Source organism: Ornithorhynchus anatinus, chromosome 7 (assembly GCF_004115215.2).
Source record: "Ornithorhynchus anatinus isolate Pmale09 chromosome 7, mOrnAna1.pri.v4, whole genome shotgun sequence".
Lineage (NCBI taxonomy): Eukaryota > Metazoa > Chordata > Mammalia > Monotremata > Ornithorhynchidae > Ornithorhynchus > Ornithorhynchus anatinus.
The window spans coordinates 22,142,466-22,157,174 of record NC_041734.1 but is presented as its reverse complement, the minus strand read 5'-3'; the positions used below and the strand labels follow the sequence as shown (position 1 = coordinate 22,157,174).

The 14,709-nt window shown below is 46.3% G+C and overlaps 1 protein-coding gene across 7 annotated transcripts in view; it reads left to right on the top strand.

The window, feature by feature from the left end:
• GREB1L (GREB1 like retinoic acid receptor coactivator) overlaps positions 1-14,709 on the top strand; it is a 185,625-nt gene that overhangs the window by 41,621 nt on the left and 129,295 nt on the right. For 5 of the 7 annotated variants that reach the window (XM_039912639.1, XM_029069618.2, XM_039912637.1 and 2 more), the window contains exon 1: positions 14,008-14,179. The exons of 1 other annotated variant lie outside the window; for it this stretch is intronic. The gene's annotated coding sequence lies outside the window, so the exon portion shown is untranslated. Of the gene's footprint in view, positions 1-14,006; positions 14,180-14,709 lie in introns of those variants that run through there. One more of the 7 variants, XM_039912638.1, reaches the window with a different exon arrangement.

Genomic DNA, 14,709 nt, shown 5'->3' with positions numbered 1-14,709 from the left:
AGCACTGGACTAAGCATTTGGAATGTACAATTGGGCAAGAGATGGAGACGATCCCTGCCCAACAACGAGCACGCAGTCGAAACGGCTCACAGTTCACCACCCCTTAAGCCCCATGGCTCTTACGTACATATCCATAGTTTATTTACATTAATATCTCTCTCCACTTCGAGACTGTAAGATCACATGTCTACCATCGTTCTACCAACCATTGGTCTACCAACCAACGAGACTACCAATATTGTACTCTCACAGTACTGTGCACACAGTAAGAGCTCACTAAATACAGTTGAATGATGGATTGAGATGGAGGCTCAGACCACCCTCCTCCCCCCAAAATGGCACCGTTGCTCTGCGGACCTCGGGAATGGGCTCCTCTTGGCTGCTGGACTAGGCCCATTCTCACTTGGCTCCCTTGCTGACTGAGAGCTCCCACCACCTGTCAGTGCTACTGGAGGGAGGCCTTGGAATGTTTTGTGAAAAGGGGCATTTTAGTGGCAGAGACCCATCTGGTTCTGACATCCGTGGCATCATCTTTTTTTTTTAATGGTTTACGTGCCAGGCACTGTACTGAGCGCTGGGGTAGAATACAAGCTAATCAGATTGGACACAGTTCGTGTCCCACACGGGGCTCACGCTCTTAATCCCCATTTTACAGATGAGGGAACTGAGGCACAGGAAAATGAAGTGACTTGCTCAGTGTCACTCGGGAAACGTGTAGGATTTAGGATTAGAAACTGGATCCTCTGAGTCCCAGGCTGCTGCTCTTTCCACTAGACCAAGCTGCTTCTCATTTGTTATCCCAATCAGTGAACTGCTAGATCTGGCCCAAGGAGAGATGGCAAAAGCCAGTGTGGACTAGTGGACTAGTGGAGAGGGTGAGGGACCTGGGTTCCCCTATTGGCCTGCTTTGTGATCTTCAGCAAAGTCACTTAAGCTCTCTGGGCTTCAGATTCCTCATCTATAAAATGAGGATAAGCTACCCGCTCTCCCTGCTGGTTATTATTGTGTATCTACCCCAGTGCTTAGTACAGTGCTTAAGCAAGTAAAATGTTCATATTAAATGTCATCATTGTCATCACAATTATTGATTATTATTATCACTATTAAGAAGTGGGGAAAGGAGCTCTTGCTTCTGGCCTGGCTCTGGTCTGAAACGCCCTCCCTCCTCATATCCGACAGATAATTACTCTCCCTCGCTTCAAAGCCTCATCTCCTCCACGAAGCCTTCCCTGACTAAGCCCTCTTTTCCTTTTCTTCAATTCCCTTCTACGTCACCCTGACTTTCTCCCTTTATTCAACCCCACTCTTAGCCCCGCCGTACTTACGTACCTATGTGCGATTTGCCTATTAATATTATTGTCTGTCTCCCCCTCTGGAATGTGAGCTCGCTGTGCTCAGGGAATGTATCTGTCATATTGTTATGTTGTGCCCTCCCAAAAGCTTAGTACAGTGCACACAATAAATGCTCAATAAATATGATGGACTGACTAAATGCCCATCAGAGGCCTTAAGCGTGAAGCCACTAGAAATGGAAATCTCAACTTGGGCCATGGAGAGAGAGGGCTACCAGGGGTGGGGCTTGTAGAGGGTAAGGTCAGGAAGTCAGTGACTGCAGAGGCAGAGGCTGCCAGAGAATCAGGGAAGCGCCATGGCCTAGGAGCAGAAACACGGACTTGGGAGTCAGAGGTCGTGGGTTCTGATCCGGGCTCCGCCACCTGCCTGCTTTGGGCCCTTGGGCAAGTCACACTTAACTTCTCTTTGCCTCAGTTTTCTCATCTGTAAAATGGGGATTGAGAGTGTGCCTCACATGGGACAGGGACTGTGTCTGACCTGATTACCTTGTATCTACCCTAGGGTTTAGAACAGTGCTTGGCACGTGTAAGTGCTTAACAAATACCATCACTGTTACTATTACCAGAGCTGTTACTGCAGCTGTTGGCTTCTCTCCCACTCTCTAGCTTTCCAAGTGGAGGGCCAAAACCCTAAAATATGGGCTCAACGCACACAAAATGGAACATCCGGCCACGTTGCCCACTGCCGGGAATGTGTACAAATGGGTGAAGACCTGGTTGCTAGATTGTTACCTCTTACCAGGGATGAAAGCTTATCTTGGGGCCTGGCTTTCTTAAATAAGCAAGTTGCTCCATTCAAACCAGGTATCTTCATTTAGCCAAACCGACGGTCTTGATAAAAGTGGTTTGAACGCAAAGGGATCAGGCCAAGGCTTGGGTCTCCGAGAAACCGATCACATTTCACAAGAAAAACAAATCAAATCTTCAAGCCAGGGGCCCAATCCCTGGAAAAAAAAGCGTTTTGCTTCTTTTTATTTTAGCCATCTGCAGGGTGGTGTTAGGGTGCCATTTCTATGCCAGCAGAGTTGAGGGTATTTCAGTGGGGAGGCGTTTGGAATATTTCCCACCTAAATCGTTCCCAACGACTCAATTTTGAATCAGCTCCCTTTTCCGGGTAGGAGTCTCTGGGGTCAATGTTTTACTCAAGTGCACTGATGCTCTTTGAGACAAGAGCATTTCGAGCCAGTGACAAAGTGGGATCAAAGGCAGAGGTGAGGGAGCTGAGCCGAGCAGCCAACCAAAATGTGACCAGCAAAACTGAAAAGTCGTTGCGACCTTTCAGATGGCCCTGAGATGGAAAAAAAAAAGTGAAATGGCCAATTTGCCTGTAAGTTATCTGTAGTTGGGCAAGACCTTGGTTACTCAGTGGCTGGTTTCAAGTCATTGCCCAGTCACAACTTCCCCCTCCTCAATGTCCCTTAAAATAAGAATGGTTTTATAGCTCCCTGGTAAATACGGTAACTCAATGAAGATAGTTCCTTCACTGTCAAAGTGAGGCCTTCGGGGCCATTTGCATCTTTTGTTGCCTGCAGCTGATCTGCTTCAGGGTTATCAGAATCCTGGAATTTTACAATGCAGACTCCCCAGTGGTGTCCCTCTGGAATGCGGGCCTTTTGTCTCTGGGTTTACCAACCTCCACTCGGCTCATCTGGGGGCTGCGGCCTGTGGTTTTCCTTCCCTGCTCTGCGGGGAGTCCCAGAGCATTCACAAAGGGACTTTCCCTTGGAGGTAGCCTCAGCCACCCTGATTGCTAATGAAGACATTTCTCATGGCGAAGGCCAGGCCGGACCATCCAACCCCCTCCTCCACTCCTAACTTTTCTCTGCCATCATCCACGGTTCTTTCTAAACCTTTCTTAAGCCTCCTACCTTCCCTCGGCGTTTTTTTTTTTTTTAGCAGCCCTAGCTTTTCCCTCCAGGAATCCAGCAGGGACTTCTCATTCGAGGATCTAGCTGAACTCCTCTAGATGCTGCTGGAGTTTTGGGCTGCGAAGTTCTCACGGGAAGGGAATCACTCATTTGATTGTTTTTATCGAGTGCTTACTGTGTGCAGAGCACTGTACTAAACGCTTGGGAGAGTACAATAGGGAAGCAGCATGGCGCAGTGGATAGAGCACGGGGCTGGGAGGCAGAAAGTCATGGGTTCTAATTCTACTCCACCACAAGTCTGCTGTTTGACCTTGGACAAGTCACCGCGCTTCTCTGGGCCTCAGTTACCTCCTCTGTAAAATGGGGATCGAGACTCTGAGCCCCAAGTGGGACAGGGAACGTGTCCAACCCAATTTGCTTGTATCCACCCCAGTTCTTAGTACAGTGTGTGACACATAGTAAGTGCTATTATTACAATAGAACAATAAACAGACATATTTCTTGCCCACAAACCATCTTCCCCTCTACCTGAGAAGCAGCTTGGTTTAGTGAAATGAGAATGGGCTTGGGAGTCAGAGGATGTGGGTTCTAATCGTGGTTCTGCCACTTGTCTGTTGTGTGACCTTGGGCAAGTCACTTAACCTCTCTGTGCCTCAGTTACCTCTTCTGTAAAATGGGGACTAAGACTGTCAGCCTGACGAGGGAAAACCTGATTACCTTGTATCTACCCCAGCACTCAGGACAGTGCTTGACACTTAGTAAGCGCTTAATAAATACTGTAATTATTATTATTATTACCCTCTCCACCACCCTGGGGGAAGAAATGTTTCTTGCTGCTCGTTTTGAATCTGCCACCCTCCAGCTGCAATGAGGGTACCTCATCCTGATGGGGGTGGATTTCAATCAATCAGTCAAACAACTGGCGATATTTATTGAGCATCTACGGCACGCGGAGCACTGGCCACGACTTGGAGAGGGAATGGCTTGTCTCTAACTTGCCACCTTTCACCAGTTTCTCTTTCTGGCCCCCTGCAGATCCTTAGCCCTCAGAAATCTGAATCCTGGATCCTAAGCGGACCGTTGCTTGTGAAGTATATTTTCCCAGAAATGAAAGTCTGTTTAGAGTCATGATTCACACCCACTGGAACAAACGGGCATCACTGCCCGTGTGGCGGTGGAATCACCTTGCCAAGGGTACGTGAGCAAAAGACATTCCCTCCAGATGAATCAATCTATGAGTGGTATGGGCTGAGCACTCTCTACCTGCAGAGAGAACACCGTACTAAGGATTTGGGAAAGTTCAATACAATAGAGTTGGTAGACACGACCTCGGCCCACAAGGAGTTTTCAGTCTAGGTGGGGAGACAGACATTAAAATAAATTACAGATCGGGGAAACTCTAGGGCTGGGGATGAGATGGGGTGAGGGTCAAAGTTCTTAAGGGGTAGAGACATAAGTGCCTAGACAACGCAGAATGGACGGTGAACAGGGCGGGGATTTGAGAGGCTAGTCAGGGATGGTTTCCCGAAGATGTGATTTTAGTAGGGCTTTGAAGATGGGGAGAACGGTGATCTGTCAGCTATGAAGTGGGACGGAGTTCCAAGCAAGAGGGAGGATTTGAGCAAGACCACCCTGCTGCCTGTATGCCCAGTGGGACCCGGCTGGACCTCCCAGCCCCCAATTCATCAGCGGTTCGAGGCGGCAGCCAGCCCCTCCCCTGCAAGTAGCCAATCTCTCTCCATTGGCAAGTGTGCCCCAAAGGTACCCCACCTGGGAAAAAACATCTCTTATATCCCTGTCAAAGCTGCTGAAGTCCCCCTGGCCCCGGTCCCAGCCCCTTGTCCAGCTCATGATACTCCACTGCATCCATATGGCAATTTCCAGGAGTGAGGGGGCCAACGTGCTGTCTCCAGTACTCGGTCACTCATTCAATCATATTTATTGAGCGCTTACTGTGTGCAAAGCACTGTACTAAGCCCTTGAGGTCACGTGACTGGTAATAATAATAATGGTCTTTGTTAAGCGCTTACTATGTGCCAAGCACTGTTCTCAGCCCCGGGGTAGATACAGGGTAATCAGGTTGGACACAATCCCTACGCCACGTGAGGCTCACGGTCTTAATCCCCATTTTACAGATGAGGTAATTGAGGTCCAGAGAAGTGAAGTGACTTGCCCAAGGTCACACAGCAGACATCTCAGGAGATTCTGGATTCAGGGTAAATTGAGGTCAAGGGAAAATATGAACCAGCGACTCATCCGCTCTTGAAGCAGGTGTCAGACTGACTCCTGTGGCTGGATTATTTAGCCAGTTAACTTGCACCACTGCAAATGGAGTGCCTGTTTTAAAAAAGCTCCTTAGAAGCGGCATAGCTTGGTGCAAAGAGTATGACTTGGAAGTCAGAGGACATGGATTCTAATCCCACCTCTTCCACTTGCCTGTTATGTGCCCATAGGTAAGTCACTTAACTCTCTTGTGCCTCAGCTTCCTCTTCTGTAAAAGGGGTATTCAGTATCTGTACATCCTCCTACTTAGACTGTGGGAGAGGGACAGTATCCAAGCTGATTGTCTTGCCTTGGCACACAGTAAGTGCTTTACAAATACCACAGTTCTTATCCGCAATTTTTTTGTAAATTTTTCCGTCAATAGCATTAGGGAGGTCTTCCTAAGTGCAGAAATTAGCAATACATGTTTTGTAAATTGATCAATCAGTGGCATTTCCTGAGGGCTTCCTAAGACCATGAGCACCGTACTGAACGCTTGGGAGAATACAAGAGTAGCAAGATGCCTGTTTCTGACCTCAAGGGGCTTACCGTTGAAAATCCCTACGGATGGTGAAAGCGGAGAAAGAAGTGCAAAGTAGGCCACAGTATAAATGCACCAGGATGAAACAGCTGAATGAGTAATCGAATAGCTGACTACACAGATAAATAACTAGAAAATAAATATAGATTTAAAAATATCTCTGTCCCTGAATAATGAGATACGATTCAAGTACACAATAATAGGATTTCGTGATAGGGTTCAAGTACACAAATCCTAAGTGTGGGTGCTGGTCTCATGCAAAGGCAGTGTGGTAATCGATCAGCGAAGGCATCCTGGAGGGGAATGTCTGTCTCCCCCTCTAGACCTTAAGCTCGTTGTGGGCAGGGAGCCTGTCTGCGAGCAGCACGGCATAGTGGATAGAGCACGAGCCTGGGTGTCAGAAGGTCATGGGTTCTAATCCTGGCTCTGCCACTAGACTGCTGTGACCTTGGGCAAGTCACTTCACTCCTCTGTGCCTCATCTGTAAAATGGGGATTGAGACCGTGAGCCCCACTGTGTCCAACCTGATGTGCTTGTAACCACACCAGCGTTTAGTACAGAGCCTGGCACATAGTAAGCACTTAACAAATTCCATAATTATTATCATTATTCCTCTTCCAAGAGCTTAATTCAATGCTCTGTACATAGTAAGTGCTGAATAAATACCACCGATTGACTTATTGAGATGGGCTTTTAGGAGGGCTTTAACGATGGGGAAAATAATTAGCCACCTTATGTATTTATATTAAAAATAAGCAAAGGAAATGAAACGGGTGAGTAAATTTGCAACTTTCCTTTGGCTCTAGTGTTAGTGTCTGGAGATATTACGGGAGCAGAGATTGTGGCTCTTTGGTCCTATGGACTAGTTGGGAGGAAAAATCAGGAAAGGGAATGAAAGACAGAAGAGTGATGCATATAAAGAGAGGCACATTCTCGCACCCACACAATTAAATACACACCTACCCACCCCAACACACACACACATCTCCACACAAATAACATCACTCACTGAAGCACCACTCTGCCCAAATACACACACACAAAACCTCTCCAACTACATACACACACCAAAGTCTCTCCACATGACTACACACACACAAAACCTCTCTGAATACACACACGAAAACCTCTCCACATGAGTACTCACACACAAAAACCTCTCCAAATAAATACACCCCCACAAAAACCACTCCAAAGAAATACACACACTCAGGCACCCCTCCAAGCACATCCCACTCACAAGCCGCCCAACGAACACTCAAACACCCCTGCACACCCATCTCCTCTCTTCAGTCAGTCATGCTGTGGTCACAGCAGTGAAGAGACAGATGGGACTGTCTGCTTCACCCCCACTCCTCCTTGCTGCCAACTCCGCTTTTTACTCCTCGCTCCAGTTTTGCTGCCTACTGGAACCGGGGACCGTTCTCCAACCAGGAAACAGCACGTGGAGCTTCCTCAAATCCGCCAGAGCCCCCCAAAGCCCAGAGAGCATCCCCATGCAGCAGTCTTGCCCCTGGAAGGTGGACCCTGTGACCGATCCTTCCTCCCAAGGCGTGGTGTTCAGGAGCCCTTGAGGGTCAGGCCACTGCAGGCAAGCGACCGGCCCTGAGTACTTGTGTGCATGGATCTATTTCAATGCCTGGAGCTCTGTTTCACTAAATAACATGGTGCAGGCTCAAGATCCTGCCTAAAACAGTCTTTGTGAGAAGGGGCCTCTGATGCTTCCAGCCGGTTGATCGTGTACCACGTGTCTTGTCAGCCAGTCGGTTGCATTTGTTGAGCGCTGACTATGCGCAGAGCACTGGTACTAAGCGCTTGGGAGAGTACAATGAGCAGACACATTCCCTGCCCACAACGTTGTGCTTTGTGGACCTCGTTTGTCCGCTGCTGCTCTCTGAGCTGGCTGCTTTCCTCTTATTAATGCCTCTCTGTCACCTTCCATTTCCCTCAAGGGCCACGACTCCTTAGCTCAGACCAGTAACTACCCTCTCACTTAGCACAGGGCTCAGCACCGTAGTAAGTGCTCAACAAATGCCGCAATTATTTATTATTTATTGTTCATTCTTCCAGTCATTTATCGAGCCCTTACCGTGTGCTCAGTGTAACAAGCGCTTATTAAGCAATACATATAATATTGCTATTATTATTGTTACTATTTCCAGACTTTCTCTTGGGGTCAAGAACACCCAGGCTCTACCACCTTCAATATACATTTAAATTTTTTTAATGGTATTTGCTGAGTGTATATTGTTTGCCCGTCACTTTGCTAAGTGCTGGGATAGATCAGGTTCAGATCAGATAGAGCAGATAGATCAACTCGGGTTCGACACTGTCCCTGTCCCACATGGGGCTCACAGGCTTCACCCCCATTTTACAGATGAGCTAACTGAGGCACAGAGAAGCAAAGCAGTTTGTCCAAGGTCACACAGCAGACAAGTGGCAGAGTGGGGATTAGAACCCAAGTCCTTTTCTTAGGCCCGCACTCTATCCACTAGGCCAAGCTGCTTCCCCTAATGAAGCTTAAGAGGAATTTCCTCCTAAAATTAGGGGGTACAATGGAGAGACCCTTAGTGGAACTTATTAATAATCATTATGGTATTTGTTAAGCACTTATTCTGTGGCGTAAGTGCTGGGGCAGATACAAGTCAATCAGGTGAGACACATTTCCCGTTCCCCGTGAGGTTCACAGTCCAAGTGGGTACTTAATCCCCATTTTTCATGTGAGAAAACTGGATGAGAACCCAGGTTCTCTGACTCCCAGGGCCACACTCTTTCCATTAGGCCAGACTTCCTCCCCAAATTGCCCCGGTTGTGGGAGCGAAATCTTGAAATACTGTAGGGAGATCAGCTGGGACATGCTTAGTCTTGGCAATATGGCAATCAGCTGTAATGGTTCCAGGTGCCTGCACTGCACTTTGATCTTGAAAAAAGATAACATTCGCTCATTCTACAACACCGTGTAGAAGAGGTGAGGTTGAAGGAAGCAGGACAGACTATGACATTGTTGAAAACTATTCATATTCTGTCTCCTTTCTTCAGCAAAAATACCAAAATTAGATAATGCACCTTTTGTTTCAAAAGCACTTTCTGCATCTAAGTCGGGGCCTGGGCTTTTAGAGTCAAGCCAATATGGGCACATTGTCCTACGGTCGTTTCAACTGTAGAAAAAAGTTTCGGTGTGAGGAAGGTGGTTACAGCATGAACTGGACAAAGGGAGAGTAAATTGATTTAGTCAAAGGGCCAGGCAGCTGCTAAGGTCCTGGTGACCCAGAGGATTGTGACCTGAGAAAGCCTCACTTTCTTTGGGTTTGGAAACATCTTGAAATACCAGGATCCTGACAGAATGCTTTGAAGGTTGTGTCTGTCTCTAAACTGCAAAGGAATTTAAAGCTAGGTTAGTGGTCAGTACTCAAAGCGCTTTTAACGCTGGGGAAAGCGGGGCGGAAAGGGTGGACTTTACTTTTGGACCCCAGATTTACTGCCAGAAAAACCCTGGAATGAAATCTGGGGGTGCCAGGGCCTTGGTTGTGCTGGGGCATTCCACTTAGCCTAGTTGGGCGCCGAAAAACCAAACCCACAATGGGAATTACAAACTGTTCTTGCATCTGGTTGGAAGGCACACACCGTGCCCCCTAAGAGTTGATTGACCACATTGTTTATAAAGTGTTAGCTCTCCAAGGCTGAAGAAAATCAGGGCTGGGCAGTGGAGAGAAATCAAGTGTTGGGGGTGGGGCAATGGGTAGGGAAGCTTGGCAGACATTACAGCTCTGTCCAGAGGCCAAACGGGAAGATAAATCACTACTGGCCTCTCTCTTATTATTGAAATGGTTCAGCCCTGGGGTTTAGCTGAAGGACTTGGAGAGTTTTTGAAGTGCAAATAGATCGGTGAAGGGTAAACCCTTTTAGAGTTTCATTTTGATGGATTTTTTTTTTTTTCCTGTGTGGATTTCTGCCACTGGCTGTGATCTGGAAGGGGCACTTTTTTTTCCCCAAGTTTTGTTTTGTTTTTGGTCACTCAGGCAGTAAGAACTTGCCACGGGGTGTGCATTTTTTGCATGCATATTGATCCTATTGTGTTTGAAAATAGCTCATTTAATTAGATCTATTTCAAACCTTCACCAGTGAGGTATGCATTCGGGGAATTGTTGTCATTTCAAGGTCACATCTCTCCATTGGTCACCGGCATAATGTCTAAAGTTATCCTTCCGCCAAAATGTGGGTGTGGAATAGCATCTTACTTCCCTCTTCGTCCCACGGGGAAGTGGGAGCTCTTAAAATCCCTGCTCGAGTAAAAAGAGATAGGTAGCTTGCCCAGGCAAAGATCAAGGCCAAATTTGGAAACCGCAAATTCTTTGGTGTCCTAGCTGTGTTTGCTCACTGTTGTTCAGCCTTGTCCTCCCATCCTGCTTTCTGAGGTGTCCTGCCCTCTTGGGATTCCCCCATCGGGACAGTCTGAGCCCACCATTGGATCTAACCCTCATGAAGGTTCACGGATCTGCCCTTCTCCCTTGGACAAAGGCCCTGAAAGGGCAGGAGGACGGGGCTCAGTTGGAAGATCAAGCATTTGACAAGACCACTGGGACAGATCTTCTGAACCGGTGTGATTTTTTTTTGGTTCTAAAGGACGGTGGAAACCCCAGAGACGAAGCCTGAGCTCTCGCAAGCATTGACCATGGAGACCTCTAAGGCAAGGGAAGGGACTTGCCCAAAGTGAAGTGTGGGGAAGGATCAAAGAGAAAATTGGGGCCTGAGGGCTGACCCCAGATTCAGGAACTTCTCCCACTTGGAATCATCGTTGGACAGTACAAAAATCCAGCTCTATTATGCCAAAACAGTTTGAATGCTACTCGGGTGATACTGTGTTACTGGAAATGAAACTCCTGGCAGGTTTTAATTGAATAGTTGAACGAAAAGCAAATTTCCTAACAGAAAGAAATAAGGCGAACAGTTTCCACTTAAGCTCTGGGGGGTAGCATTTGAGGACCTGTGCTCAGTTAAGTCGACTCTTTGTTTATATTTTTTGGTGTGTTGGGGTTAATGAGCCTTGGGAATCAAGGTCTGCAGTGGGAAATGCATTGAGCAAACTCCGTTCTGATACTCAGCTCTTGGTATTCAAATTTAAGATATAGTTCAGAAAATAATCCGACGCCCTGATTTACCTAAAATGGGAGGGAAGATTTCAGTTATTTTAAGATTGTGAGCCCCAAGTGGGACAACCTGATTCCCCTGTGTCTACCCCAGCGCTTAGAACAGTGCTCGGCACATAGTAAGCACTTAACAAATACCAACATTATTATTATTATTTAATGGAAACTTTTTTCTTCTTCAATGGCCTCGCTTTCTAAGATGTTTGCTAAGTGACCTCTGAGTTGATCTTTGTTTGGTGTGTCTCAATATTTTCTCTTCAATATTCCTGTGAAATTGGCCATTAACATTTTATAGCTCCGTGTGTTTCCCATCGCTGTGTGAAGGTTCCAAGAAGATGCTGCCAAGGCAGATTTCCCTGTGCCTACAGCTTCCCTCTCGTTAGTTTGTTGCTGGGAGATGTTAATATGACCTTTCCTTTGTTACAAGAGAGATTTTGAGCTCTTCCCAGAACACTCTTCCCAATGCCTTTTATAACCCAAGTCGGTGGTTGGGTAATGAATGGTGTGCTTGTTTGTAAGGTGGCTGTGTACCTACACTGTTCTTAGTAGGTAGTAAAATAGTTACTTTAACATCTTCCTTCGTAAAATGTTCTGTTTTCTTGACAAAGGGTGTGACCATGTGAATGTGTGATGAGAATGTTGTACTTGTGTAGTGTGTGTGTCTGTGCGTAGCAGGTGGGGGTGTTGCGTGTTTCTGCGCGTGAGAGAGGTGTGTATAATGTGTTTCAAATAATTAGAATTGAGTCTAATTCTATTTACCGAACCGGATCGCTATCTTATGGAAACTAGGGACGTTACTCAGAGAATGAATTATGTTACACTATATACTGATAACAATAATAATAATAATGATGATGATGATGGTATTTGTCAAGCGCTTACTATGTGCCAAGCACTGTTCTAAGCACTGGGGTAGATACAAGGTCACCAGGTTGACCCACGTGGGGCTCACAGTCTCAATCCCCATTTTACGGATGAGGGAGCTGAGGCCCAGAGAAGTGAAGTGACTCGCCCACGGTCACACAGCAGACAGTGATGCTTAGTACCCTCCACCTCTGAAATGTAATAATAGCAAAAGAGTCCTGGAAAAGGAGGAGTTAAAAGACTTTTCTTTTTAGTCTTGCCTCAGTGGCTAGTGAATTACCCCACTATATAAGCTCTAAAAAGTGGTATGCAGAGCAGAAAGGCAATCTTCAAATAATCACTCTTTTCTGCCTTTGATTGTGTCAGATTCTTTTCCCCAATTGTTTTCTTTTTCACTTAGGAGCGGTTTATGGTCCAGTGTCTGTCAGGCAGCCCATCTTGAGGCTGCAGTTGTGTTGCTTTCTGAGTTCCTAGAGGTGATGTTATCTTTTGTTCAGTCAGCAGTATGGTCATTCCTGAGAGCATCTGTCACTTAAGCATTACAAGATGGATGGGTCTCCAGTGAACTGCTGGTTGAAGCAAATGGTGAAAATAGGAAAGACAAGGAGGTTGAGGGTCTGCAGGCAGAACAGAGGACAAGGAAACCCTGTTAGAAATCAAGAGTAAATCGGGCCGTACAGGAAGAAAGAACAAAGATGGATCGTATGCTGATTTCCACCCAACTTGGATTCCAGGCTTCCTTGGTGGCTGCAGGGATGTGAAGTGGCCATCTGCATCCTGGTAAACGCTGCCCTTGTTTTGTTTTTAGATTGTCCTGGGATCGAGCCGGTGGGAGGGAGGCGGGTGGGATCACTGGGCTTTCTCTGCGTGCGGACTTGGGAGATGTGAGCGTTGGCACTCGGAAGAAAATTTGCACTAAGATGAAGTAAGAGCTCTGAATATATTTTTCAGAACACAATGATAAATGGAAAATTGAATTAAATTGAAGGTGGACCCCCCCAACCCCCACCTCAGCCTCCTCTAGCTGGCCTCCTTCCCTAAAGCCCTGTGGGCCTGTTTGCTGAATGTAAATTACATTTTTGCAGGGGGCAAATTACCTCCTATCTAGGAAAACCCCCGCCACCCCACCTCAGCTCAGCCTAACCTAGGGAAAGAGTTTTTCCAAATTCAAACTTTTCATTCATTCAGTCATTTATTGAGCGTTTATTGTGCGCAGAGCACTGTACTAAGCACTTGGGAGAGTACAACCTAAAAATAAGCAGACACGTTCCCTGCCCACAGTGAGCTGAGACAAGAGATTTGCACTTAGTAGCCTCTTGCCCCAAATCAGAAGAGACATGCTCTTTGCAGAGCTCACGGAATTTGGTGATTTTATATAGTGCAAAAATCCAGCTGAATTGGGCTTAAGGCCAGAAGGTGTCGATCCCAATAGATCTTTACTCCAAAAGTCAGGCTCAAAGGGGGAGAGAAGAGCCTAAAGAAGGAGAAGAAGAAGGGCAGAGTCGTGTTGGGTTGGGCAGGCGGGGGGTGGGGGGGGGAGGGAGAAATGGTGTTGAAAAATGATTTTGTCAAACGGTTTGTCACCGGTCTATGAAGAAGACCATAGGGTGAAAGGCGAAGAAATTAAGACGATTAGAAGCTTTAAGCTTCACAAATGGTGGAGTATCTTCCTTCTCAATGGTGTAAATAATAGATGAAAGAGTTAGACTGACAACAAAGGGCGTTTAAGAGAATGTATGCAGGCTGAATAGAGGTCTGTGGCCTAGGGCCAAAGGTCTTTGCTTTGAGTGTAATTAGAAGAAAATACAAAAATGTCATTACTAGCAGGTGAAGTGGGCAGCACGTGGATGAAAAATAGCAATTTTAGGCCCGGGAGCTGTTGGAATTGGATTACTGGCTTTTTAAAATCAGCCAAGTCCTTGCGGAGCTTTACAGTTTTGTGGGAAACAATGCAGTTTGACCTTGTTGGCCATCTGGGACAGTCACTCCTGGTGTTGGTGGTATAACAAGGCTGCCTGCCTCAGAATAAGATGCCTGTTTGCGGGGAAGGAAGATGTGAGTTTGGGAGCCTTGATCTTGCTCATTTGACTGTGGGGTTTTCTCCTGTCGATGAAAGATGTTTCTTGGCTGGCGACAAAAGGAGAGGTAAAGTAAACCATTTCCCTTAAATCCCCAAACGACCTCTTTTTCTTCTCCCCCTTTCCTCCCTTGCTCCTTGGGTTTGTGAGGAAGAGACAGAAAAATAGAATTTCTCTTATGGGAAATAGAGATTTGTATTTTCCTCCAGAGATGTATTTTCGGAATTACAGTGTGGATTTTTTAAATGACTGTATCCTGAGAAAATGCTTTTAAAAATATATTAAGAGCTACAAAAGGAGGAACCTGCATATTATGTATCGGAGTCCAAAGCAAACAGTGACAAATATTACTATATACTCTTTAACTTGATGCTTTCAAGAGAGGGCTGCTATTTTTTTCGAGCTTTTCCAAGAGGAGATCATACCCAACTGTAGCTCATCTAGAGTGTCTTTAATTCTCATCAAAAACCGTTTCTTCTAGTACTGTAATTAATAATCCTAGAAGAAGGAAACATTTCTAGTTTTATTGGGTTTTGTTGGTTTGATTTTTTTTTTTTGCCTTGGAAGTTACTATGATATTCATTTAGGTTTAGAAAA